The 12,777-nt window shown below is 43.1% G+C and overlaps 1 pseudogene across 1 annotated transcript in view; it reads left to right on the top strand.

Moving 5' to 3' along the window:
* Positions 1-1,257: 1,257 nt before the first annotated feature.
* LOC123993486 overlaps positions 1,258-12,777 on the top strand; it is a 202,006-nt pseudogene continuing 190,486 nt past the window's right edge. The window contains exon 1 of the transcript XR_006831454.1: positions 1,258-1,703. The product of XR_006831454.1 is annotated as an alpha-1,3-mannosyl-glycoprotein 4-beta-N-acetylglucosaminyltransferase B-like (transcript). The remainder of the gene's footprint in view (positions 1,704-12,777) is intronic.

Genomic DNA, 12,777 nt, shown 5'->3' with positions numbered 1-12,777 from the left:
ATGTTCATGGGCTAATTTAAGGTTATCCCATGGTTATTTTGATGAGTAATTGTCACTTTAGCAATAATGGTAGGGAAAAGGCGCAAGGTCATGACTATAAGAGATTCTCCTAACCTGCTACGTTAATTATTCTAACCTTCTGTCTAAATTATCCAACCCTGCTGCTACGAAAAGTCAAATCAGACAAAAAATGTAATCCGTCTTGTCAAAACCAAGACCTACCAAGACGTACGTAAAAGTAGTAAATGAGCCACGTGTATGTTTTTATTTCACCGCTAGGTGTTAGCATTTCTCCACGAACCACGAACCATGTTAAAAATGGTATTGTCTGTCACTTACATTTTTTAAATTTAGGAGACCCTCTTATCCAGAGCGATTTACAGTACGTAGTAGTTAGTGCTTACATTTTCCGTACTGGTCCCCTGGGTTAATCTCAACCACAACATTGGTGTTGCAAACTCCACGCTCTACCAACTGAGCCACACGGGGCCATTTTCATTGGAATAACCTCTATGGGTATAATTTCATTTGCTGACATTATTCCTGTGTTATGATTAATTTTATGGCGCATTTATCAAAAGAAAAAAAAGTTGACTGACAAGAAAGTGTCTTGTTGGATAGGGGCGGCAGGTAGCCTAGAGGTTAGAGCGTTGGACCGAAAGCTGACAAGGTAAACTGGCGTTCTGCCCCTGAACAAGGAAGTTAAACCCACTGTTTCTAGGCTGTCATTGAAAATAAGAATTTGTTCTTATCTGACTTGCCTAGTTAAGTAAAAATAGTTTGAAAAAAATATTTTTTGTAAGATAGACTACCTGTTTATTGTTTTTCAATTCGACAGTAGTAGTGAGTATGTTTGCAGCTTGTTTGCAGAGCGACTGACATCTGTAAACAGTTTGCGCAATGGTTTGTTAATTTGACTAATTAGTGCAGCCTATAAAACATGTGTGTTCCGGCCAGATGTGGAGAGAAATGCACTGTTCATTCGGACCCCAAATTTGAATTAGGTTTATTATTCAACGAAAATGTGTTTAATTGACAGCCCGCTTCTAGGTAGGCTAAATAACCCATATGGATTTGGGCACATGGTTTGCCTTTCCACGTTATAGCAGAAGTAAAATTAAATTTAAAGCACTGTCAAATGTTTTAGCCAAGTGGGGCTATTTCATTCTTGCCTCTTGGTGCTGCACTTGCATGTCAGGCTCGGTATCAGAATGGATGAAGAAGCACTTGTAGGCTACCTCGGGCACTTAGGCCTACGTCATTAAATTAAATGAGCGGAACATGAACATCAACCTGGAGCTGCTGCCTTTCACATTTCCCAACGCCCACTTGCAACACTATGGTATCTCTTTAACCACTCCGCTCTGACTCGAGGAGAGAGAGAAAAAATATCCCCCCCTTTTCTGGCAACCCTTCCTGGTGAGCATTGCATGCTTGTGCGACTGAGTAGTCTACCCGAGAGCAGAGCGCCGCGCAATAACAAACCCAGTCCTCTGCTCCGACTGCCAGGCGTAAAGAGGCATTTATCTCTTGGAAGCACCGCAAACGAGCAGAGAGAGCCCAGATACCCCGCACTCGGTTCGGACATGAGCCCGGGGATCCGGAGATGAGGCTCCGAAATGGCACCTTCCTAACGGTCGTATTGTTTGGTCTATGCGGACTCATTTCGCTCTCCTGGTACACGGCATTCAGCAATTCCAAAGGTAAGGTAGCCGCTATAACGCACCACGCGGCGGGGGTGGGCTGAGACGTCTGCTATCGGAGACCCTAGCCTACACAAAATATCGGTCTGATATCGTGTAGCGTTCACTTGCGTTTGTGTGTTTGGAAATAAGCTGCTGGTGTTGGTGTGTGATATTGGCATGTTGTTATCCTTCGACCGTGAAGAATAGGATAAGAGTTTTCACCGGGTGGTACGGTCAGACCCTCTAGCTTTGTCACGCATTTCCCTTGCAGCTTTTGCTTACATTGAGCAGGTTATGTTGATAAATACATAATTCTAAAGGCCCCCAGGACAAGCGTTATTATATTCATCAGCCTGCGCTTGCAGAGTGATATCTGGTATATTTCCCACTGTATAAACACAGCGTTGACATTATGAATCCGATTGCGCAAAGCGCGCCTCTCAGGCATCAAGATTGAAACAAAGTAGCTGTAGATTATTCATGCTGATCCAATGTTTCTGTGTAGCTCTGGCTTTTAGAAAGGGTTCTCCCTGCAGACGTTTGCAACATTCGGCCACTTCAGCATCTAACGTTCTGGAATCGGATTGACTGGTGGTTGAACTTGCAAAATTCTACCTCTGCAACCTGCAAGGTGGCTGTGGATTGTGCGTGCATGGATGGAGCTTTGTGGGCTTTGAAGTTGTTGTGCAAGGGGACGTGCCCTTCCTAGGTTGATACTTCCCTCAAAGTGCTGGCTGTTATAGTTATTGACAGTTCACACACATGTCTTTCATGGACCCCCCCCCCCCCCCCCCCATGGCTTTGACAGCCTTACACTCCCCTTTGGTCCCTGCCAAATGTTCTCTACACTGAGAGGCTATAACAAACAAAATCACAACTATGTATGCATTCCTCTTCAGCGATTATTAGTTATCGAACTCTGCATAGAAGTACCTTGATAAAGTCTGTTCAACTAAATAGGGACGTGAAAGCCACTGTCTCTCACAATGTTGTTGGGAACTTTAATGTATGATGTCATGATTATCTGTTTTTGTAATGATGAAAAATGTTGAAGAAAAAAAGAGAACATGTCATGAGGCCAATTCCCATAAGATTAGTACGATAGATCTGAAATCCAGCCGTTTCTCCCTGTTATAGTGCGGTGGCAAAATTCCCTGGACGTTGGTGCCACATTTCAGAGAAACCTGATAGGGTAATGACTCATGTCTATTTCTAGTTGGTTTCCCACCAATGGAATCAACCCTTTAAAAATCTTGAGATGATGCTTCTCGGGAGCTAACACAACATTAGCACCATAGTGGAAGTGCACCTGCACTGTGTTGGGTGTGTGTAGTTTACACCAGAGCTCCAGCTGGATGCAGGTTCATTGTTCATTCTGCTAGAGCCCTCTGCACAAGGATGAATGTTTTCATGCCAAACACATACTTTGGGGAATGTTTCTAGACACACTGCACGTTTACCTTCCCAAATTGCCAGTTATTATCTAATAATAGCAGTCCTAATATAACAGTTAGATAATTGATCCTGGGGGTCTTAACACTTTCCTGATTGCTATGTTTAGGTTTTGCTACAGAGAGGATATGTTGGGCACAGAGAGTGAAGCATAGACTATAATGTGATGAAAGATGCATTCTGAAATCAATCAACTCCAACAAATTCCCTGTGTCATATCAAAATAATGACATACCTTCCCCAACAACTCTTCGATCACAAGGGGCAGGCAATGAGTGGGAAAGTTGTGTGTGCAGTGTAGCTTATTAAGACTGTTAACATGCCTTATATTCTGAGTTAATTGTGGAGAAACTGCGTCTCCTCCCTTCCTCTCTGCCTCCCCCCATGTTTCCTGTCAAGATATCATGCTCCTCATTATCACCATGATTTCCTGTGGAAGGCCATATTTATGTCTCGTGCATCCTGTCTACAGTCATGTGTTATTGACTGGGGTATGTGACTGAAATTGACTCCTGGACTGATGGCAATTAACTTGGGAGCGAAACAGGGAGAGATTGCACTGCTGTGTGTGTCAGTAAGTGTCTCGATGCGCCCCTCCGAGCCAGCCAGCACTTGGGCAAATTAATTCAGTCAAGCAAACAGCTAAACATGATTTCAGAAGCTTGTTTGATACATTTATTTCGCTGAGGGCTGTTTCAATCTATCTGTGCTTGCTGGTTAACACTGCACTGAACCTTGCCACTCGTCAGATATCAATTTAATATCAACAGTGTCAGATAAGTCAATGTTTCCCAGGAATGAATGACTGGATTTAATAAGAAATTATTATTGATTACAATTATTGATACACAAATGCAGGTCAGTGAGTAAGTGAACAAATTATGTAATGGGTGGAAGAATGACTGAACATGAAGACACAGGTTTCTCTATATACAACCCTAAACTAATTCAGTACATCTGAATTCTCATGAACAGACCTTTATCTTAAGCTTTTTCTTTTTGAAACACTAATTCTCTGTTTAGTTCCTCAAAGTGACTTTCTCTCTGATGCGACTTGGCCTACGGAATTCCCTGGAGCACGATGACTCTTGGGAGATGTGAAAGTTGGTCACTGATAGGCCACCACACACACACAAACACACAGTCTTGTACAACTAACCTTGTGGGGACACACAATTCAGTCCCATTCAAAATCCTATTTTCCCTAACCCATACCTTAACCCTAAAACCAAACCTAGCTCCTAACCCTTAACTTAATTCTAATCCTAACACTAATTCTAACCTTAGTTGGGGTGTGGTGTGTAGGGACAAATGCTCGCTGCCTGCTAGACCTTTTTTTTTTGCTCTCTCATGCTCTGTTTCACTTTTGATTGAGCTTTTGTTGTGGTTTTGTATAGGCTATTCTAATGTGGTCTCCAAACAGAATGTTGCAGAAAACAGATACTGGTCTTATCAGGTAGCTCGCTAGTCAGTGTCGTTTTCCAAGCTGTATTACACCCATAATGTGTGCTCTGTGGATATTCATACTTGTCTTTGTCCACGCTTCAGTACACAAAGAAGAGTGGTGATTCTGAGAGCAATGGAACTTTGGATTGATCCTTTGTTCTTTTGTCCTCTACTCTTTCTCTCCCTCGTTCCAGTGGGATGCGTAGGGGCAGGTATCATGTTGCTCTGTACGTCTGAGGAAACATTGATAGTCCTCCACTGCGTTCAGAAGTCCCACACCGAGACCATGGCTAGATATGAGGGGAAACATGAGCCTGTGTGTGTGGACACAAACACCACCAGCAGGGAGAGACCGGGGTCTTCTTTTGGGAAAGTGGGTAACCCAAGGATGTCGGTCAGTTTCATCAATACTGGGACAACGGCTTGCTAAAGAGCTGTGTGTGTGTGTGTGTGTGTGTGTGTGTGTGTGTGTGTGTGTGTGTGTGTGTGTGTGTGTGTGTGTGTGTGTGTGTGTGTGTGTGTGTGTGTGTGTGTGTGTGTGTGTGTGTGTGTGTGTGTGTGTGTGTGTGTGTGTGTGTGTGTGTTAGCGAGCTTCCATATAAAAATGCCTTTGATACAGCATCCTATCTGTCAAGTATTCAGTGTGGTTTCATGTGTTAGAAGTTCTTTGAAGAAAAATTATTGAATGAAAAGAGAGGAAAAAAACACCTGTTGTGGAGGAGAACTAGACTGTTCTTTTGTGTGGTATGTTAAGGTGAACACGCAAATCAGTGGATGGTGGATCAGGTAGCATCTAGTTAAATGTTTCAATAAATGTGTGTCGGGAAGCAGTTGTAAATGGTTAAATATAATGCAAAGGTGAGAGGATGACTATTGCCAAAGTCATGACTAATGACAGGGTTTGTTCTCTTCCCACCTGGTCTCCAAGGAGACCAACCACAGGTCTTTACAATAAGGGGTAGAACTGCATTTTCTGTTGCATGTTTGGTGAGAGAACAGATACTGGTGAGGTAGGCTTTGTGTTCTCTAGTCTAGGAGTCACGTGAAGGTTGATCTTGTGGGTTCTAGCATACGGTGTAAATGTACAACTTTCTATCTCCTTCATAACAACCTGCAATGGTCTTACACACTCAATCACAAACACGTCTTACACTTTGTCTGTGTTTGGCTTACCACACATAAGTGGCATTATTTACTGACAACGCTGGCAAGGATGTAGTTGGCAGCAGCTGGCACAACCAGCATGCCCTCTGCCCTGCCCCTAATCCACAGCCTGCCCACAGCAGGGCACAGAGAGCCAGACAAGGGGGGAAGGGACCAGTATACAAAATGTATGTGTGTGTGTACTGAATGGCTAGTATCACCCTCATGTCAGTCCATGCCTCATTTAGTTCCACTACCTCTAGTGAGCACGCTAAAATTCACACGAGGAAGCTTGAATGTGAATATTGCTGTCCCAAGAGTTGTATATCTTACTGTATTGACTTGGATGTAGAATGCTGTCCCGTGAGTTGTAGATCTTACTGTTTTGACTTAGAAGCAGGTTAGAGTGAATTCTACCCTTTGGTAGGTTGTCCAGGTTTTGGTTTTGCCACACACTGCCACACTCACAGTTGCTCTTCCCCTGTCAAACAGCCCAAAGGCATGTGTGTGTGTGTGTGTGTGTGTGTGTGTGTGTGTGTGTGTGTGTGTGTGTGTGTGTGTGTGTGTGTGTGTGTGTGTGTGTGTGTGTGTGTGTGTGTGTGTGTGTGTGTGTGTGTGTGTGTGTGTGTGTGTGTGTGTCAGCCATCCATGTCCCCAACCCCTGACTTGTATGCAAACTGAGGTAACCTTGACAATAACTCTGGCCTTGCGGGGGTGGGTGGCCCTATATACACATACACACACACACAGAGAGAGAGTCTGACGCTGCGTGCCGTTGTCATGAAGCTAGCCATAAAAGCATGCCCTATGAATGGGTTTAAACTACACGCAGTGCAGAGTAAGAGGGGGGAACCAAGTAAGAGGAAATGGATTATGTTTTGTCTGAGTATTTATCTGAAGATTAAATCTACTGAGCATTTCCTTTGTGCATTAATTGTATCTATGTTTACTTTGTGTATTTGAGCACTAAACTGTCTTATTTCCGGCAATGCATCAAGGGGAGATTTCCGACCAGGGTAAATCGAAAGTACTTTAGAAAGTATTCATGTCCATTAACGTATTCCATGTTTTTTTGTTAGTCTAAATAAAACATTTATTAAATCATGTTTTTTTTTCTCTCCCTTCTACACACAATACCACATAATGACAAAGTGAAAACATGTTTAGAAATGTTTGCTAATTTATTGAAAATAAAATATTAATTTACATACAGTACCAGTCAAAAGTTTGGACACCGACTCATTCAAATTAAATCAAATCGAATGTTATTTGTCACATGCGCCAAGTACAACTTGTGTAGACCTTACAGTGAATGCTTACTTATAAGCCCTTAACCAACAATGCAGTTTTAAGAAAAATAAGTGTTAAATAAAATAAAAAACAGGTTAAAAATAACATAGTTGGAGAGCAGCAGTAAAATAACAGTAGCGAGGCTATATACAGGGGGTACCAGTACAGAGTCTATGTGCAGGGGCACAGGTTAGTTGAAGTGGTTAGTTGAAGTAATCTGTACATGTAGGTAGAGTTACAGTAACTATGCATTGTTGGTAACCAGAGAGTAGCAGCAGCGTAAAATATGGGGTGTGGTGGTCTTATGGCTTGGGGGTAGAAGGTGTGAAAAAGCTTTTTTGACCTAGACTTGGCGCTCCGGTACTGCTTGCTGTGCAGTAGCAGAGACAACAGTCTATGACTATTGTGGCAGGAGTCTTTGACAATTTTTAGGGCCTTCCTCTGACACTACCTGGTATAGAGGTCCTGGATGGCAGGAAGCTTGGCCCCAGTGATGTACTGGGCCGTACGCACTACCCTCTGTAATGCCTTGCAGTCAGAGGCCGATCCGTTGCCATACCAGGCAGTGATGCAACCATTCAGGGATTTTCACGGGTTTTTCTTTGTTTTTACGATTTTCTACATTGTAGAATAATAGTGAAGACATCAAAACTATGAAATAACACACATGGAATAATGTCGTAACCAAAAAAGTGTTAAACAAATCAAAATATATTTGGGCTGTAATTTCTGAGGCTGGTAACTCTAATGACCTTATCCTCTGCAGCAGAGGTAACTGGGTCTTCCTTTCCTATGGCAGTCCTCATGAGAGTCAGTTTCATCATTCTGTTTGATGGTTTTTACGGCTGCATATGAAGAAACTTTCAAAGTTCTTGACATTTTCCAGATTGACTGACCTTCATGTCTTAGAGTAATGATGGACTCTCATTTCTCTTTGGTTATTTGAGCTGTTCTTTCCATAATATGGACTTGGTCTTTTACCAAATAGGGTTATCTTCTGTACACCACCCCTACCTTGTCACAACACAACTGATTGTCTCAAACACATTAAGAAGGAAAGAAATTCCACACATTAACTTTTAAGAAGGCACACCTGTTAATTGAAATGCATTCAAGGTGACTACCTCGTGAAGCTGGTTGAGAGAATGCCAAGAGTGTGCAAAGCTGTCATCAAGGCAAAGGGCGGCAACTTTGAAGAATCTCAAATATAAAATATATTTGGATTTGTTTTATACTTTTTTTGCTTACTACATGATTCCATATGTGTTATTTCATAGTTCTGATGTCTTCACTATTACTCTTCAATGTAGAAATAAAGAAAAGGCCGTGAATGAGTAGGTGTGTCCAAACTTTTGACTGGTGCATTATCTTGATTTTTGGAACATCCGACTCACTCGGATGACACATCTGGTGCTCGACTAAAAACGAACATGTCTAGCACAGCAGCATGCCCAATAATAAGACATGTTAATACTTTGAAGGGTGTCATGTGGGTCATTTGGTGGTACGAGATCTCGCTAAAGAAATTAAGATGGAAAGAATCGAGTTTCTCTCTTATACGCCGGCGCGATGATTTATTATGTCACAAGCCAACATTGCTGTAACGTTGATTCAAAGTTTTCGTCAGGGTTTCTTCTTGACAAGACAAACAGGTTTGACACGATCTACACACAGGAAGTACAAGTGGCCGGAGTTACTTTCCACCCAGGTGACTTTGTTTCCTAGTTAGTTAGGGGGGCAAGGCTCCCAATGCAGGAACTGACTTGTCCCTTCTAATTTGCAACAATGTTGTGCATCATCTGATCCGCTGTGTTTGTCACTCATTACACAAGCTGGCACGTGGCCAAAGGCCATATTATTGAAGAGACACACACACACACAAGCACGCTTACATCATAAAATAAACACTCCTCAAACAGATTGGGCACGTGCAGGTGGTGTTCATTGATAATTAAAGAGGCCGCTGTCTCGCCCTCGATATCAATATGGAGAAAAGTATGTGTGCGTGTGTGTGTGCACCCCAACACACACACACACAGAAATGGTAATGGGGAAATTTTGTGTCTGTGAAGCTGTATGCTAATTTGCTATGAGTAATAAACCTGTAACTAAGTCTATTTATGGGTGAATGTGTAATTCTCTATCTCTTTACTATATTGTGATTAAACATTGTGTGTACGGCTAGTGAAGGTGCAGGTGTCTCATCCAAGTACGAGGTGTCCAGTGTGTGGTCTAGAACACTGCCAGCCTACAACATGGCAGGCCTACTCTCCCTCAGTGTGTGGTCTAGAACACTGCCAGCCTACAACATGGCAGGCCTACTCTCCCTCAGTGTGTGGTCTAGAACACTGCCAGCCTACAACATGGCAGGACTACTCTCCCTCAGTGTGTGTGTGGTCACACTACAGCTTGCTGCCAGTGATGTCAGGAGGACAGAAGATCTATCATCTCTCTCTCTCTGCATCTCTCTTTCTCTCTCTCTTCTCTCTCTCTCTCTCTCTCTCTCTCTCTCTCTCTCTCTCTCTCTCTCTCTCTCTCTCTCTCTCTCTCTCTCTCTGTGTATTTCTCCTTGAGTCCCAAAGGTCTAGTAGGGGGAGAGACACGTTTACCCAGAGGGCATACTCTTCCAGTAGTTCTTTCTGGAAACTGTGTTCCTTCCTATCACTGACACGCAATGGCTTCCTCTCTCCTTCAGCTCCAAGCACCAACCACAGTACTGTTGGCATGCATGTAGGATGATGCATATGACAGTTAGAACAAATACAGAAGACTGAGTCAAAATGTGTACCAGTGTGTGGTGCAGCCAAGTCACCCATAATTCAAGTCAGTATTCGACGTTCATCCATGTCTTGAGGACTTTGTGAGAGAACATGGAAACCAGCCACTAGGGGCAGCAGTGAGCGCTGTTAGCTTCAAGTAGGTTTTTCTCGGGCATTGTGGACAGGATGGCCGATGGCATGCATCTGCCTCCAATTCCAAATGTTGTAAATTCGAATCCACCATATTTTTGTTTTAAACATATCCCAAGCCTCTAGCCCTTGCCTTCACCATTCATAGTTAATGCCTGAACTTAACCCTACCTTAAACATGCAGAGTTAACGCCTTAACTTAACCTTAAACACTTTGAAATTTGACATTTGAGAAACATGGATGAACGTTTAATTCTGATGTGAGACTGTGAGAGCCGGTAGGGCGGTGTGTCTGTTGTCTGCAGTTTGGTAAAGAGGATGAGAGACTATAGAAATGATACACATATATACACACACACATCGATCCTATTCAGCCTGATACCAAATTAATATGATCAGATAGACTCCTCACACGGTCACCCTCTGTCTACACATGTTTCATGGATCCTAAACTCGGACACCCAGAACTAAAAACTTAAGTAATTGTGTCAGATAATCGATTAGGTTATGAGGGAGACTTGTTAAAACGAGGAACTCCACCCCCCCCCCCATTCTCTCTCTCCCTCTTTGCATGTTATGGGAAAGTCTATGGGCCAAATGTCCCTTCCCTGATATTTGAGCACTTGCAACATCGTGATTTGTACAAATGACCAGTGACAAATCTGCGCACCAGAACAAAGTCCCTCATTAGTCGTTGCATCCCACAGCCTGAAGGATGCTACGACACCAGTTATGTTACGTGCCTCTGTCTACAAGAGATTACAGGCCCCACGTCAGTTTTGTCTTGTCATATCAGTGTTTGTTTGGTTTATCTTTGCAGTGGTGACAGAATTGACAGATTTTGTCAGGGTAGAGAATGGGCTGGATCAGACCAGTGGTGCAGAGATACAATTACGCCTGGTTCCCCTCACTGTTTTAGCCATCTGTTGTTGGAACACTGTTGTTCCTTCCACTCTGACATTTAGAGGAGAGTCAAGGATGAGTGTCTGAGGGAGTGACAGACTGAGGTAGTGATGGGTGTGTAATTGCCTATGGCACTCAGAGATTGCTATAGGTTGGCTCAACTTGTCTGTCTTGTGCTGGGCTTTTTATGGCACTTTGGGAGTTTTTGTATAGTTTGGCTGTATGTGTGTTTGTGGATATCTGGGAAGGTTTAATGTACTTATATACTGTAGCTGCTGCTCTAAACAAATGGCTGCTCTAACCAAATGTTTTCTTTGCTATGTCTCTTTGCCATAAAAGCACTCTTATTTTCAATACTGTGTCATTTTCCTCTCCACCACCTCCTACACCGTAGAGGAGTTAGCTTTTTAGAGTGAGAGGAGGCGAGACTTCCTCGTTATCCTCCTGTGTGATCCGCTCTCTCACAAAGAGCCTTGATCCATAACTGGAAATGGTTAGCTTTTGTGTAACTGAGGAAAAACATGGTTTCTCCTGCTTACTAGCTTTCTGTCGCTCTTTCCCCCTCTTGCTTTCTCGCTCGTTCTCTCTCTCTCGCACACAATCTCCTGCTCCATCTCCTGTTCTCTCTCTCTCTCTCGTTCTCTCGTTCGTTCTCTCCAACCTTCTGGGTTTATGAGCCTCAGTTACTGCTGTTTCCCCACACTGACACTCTTAGTTAGTAGGAATATTGTGTGTGTGCTACTGTGTGTGTGTTGTTGAATGGTGCACCGCATGGGTGTGTATAGGTAGTCATTATGGGCACGATCAGAAAAGAGGACCTGTCATGTTCAGTCATGTGAGCATGAAATGCATTCTGGGCTAGACGCCCACTTATACAATATGGCATTTGTGACGCACTGTCAGACACACACACGCACCACCCCAACCATGAAGACACGGGTACTGGTAACAGGCTTAGTTATGTTATCCTGTTCTGTGCTTTGGTTCTTTCGTCCTGGGAGGGACAGTGACATCTTAGACGAGTCTAAACAAGCCTGTGCCAGAGGTATTATATCGCCCTGTCTCCTGTGTGTAATCAGCGCATGTTAGGGGCACTCAGCCCGTGTCATCCCCATGCTCATACAACCTATTTGACTCTGTGCCAGCTTAGAAACAGTGCAACTCAGCCAACATGGACACCATTACTAGCTATGTTTCCATTTCTATTCCATTGTGACGTGTTCTTTTTTTGTCGATGGATGCAACATATTCCTGCTAGAGTGCATTTCCATTTAACGACCTTGTGCCGATCAAAACAGCTGGACGTAATGACGTCACACCTAAAAACAAAACCTTTTTCACAAAAATGCTACACTGTCGATTTAAAAATATAGCGGTTGAAGTGTTTCCATTACCCATTTAGGCAAACTGCTCATGAATAAACAGCCTGTATGCCCTCACACATGTTTCATGTCTCAGGTAGCCTGTGAAAGGCTACGACACTGCAACAGCAGTCAACAGCCATCTTAGTACAGAACATGGTGAAACTTGCCAGCCAACCAGAAAAAGCAAGGTGACAATCTTGAAAGTCAGGACAATCTTTGTCCTGTAAAGAAAATAAAGAAAGTATTCACCCCCCTTGGCGGTTTTCCTATTTTGTTGCTTTATAACCTGGAATTAAAATGGATTTTGGGGGGGGTTGTATTATTTGATTTACACAACATGCCTACCACTTTGAAGATGCAAAATATTTGTTATTGTGAAATAAACAAGAAATAAGACAAAAAAACAGAACTTGAGCGTGCATAACTATTCACCGCCCCAAAGTCCATACTTTGTAGAGCAACCTTTTGCAGCAATTACAGCTGCAAGTCTCTTGGGGTATGTCTTTATACACTTGGCACATCTAGCCACTGGGATTTTTGCACATTCTTCAAGGCAAAACTGCTCCAGCTCCTTCAAGTTGGATG

Source organism: Oncorhynchus gorbuscha, linkage group LG13, assembly GCF_021184085.1.
Source record: "Oncorhynchus gorbuscha isolate QuinsamMale2020 ecotype Even-year linkage group LG13, OgorEven_v1.0, whole genome shotgun sequence".
NCBI classification, from domain to species: domain Eukaryota; kingdom Metazoa; phylum Chordata; class Actinopteri; order Salmoniformes; family Salmonidae; genus Oncorhynchus; species Oncorhynchus gorbuscha.
This window is presented reverse-complemented; position numbering and strand designations above follow the sequence as displayed.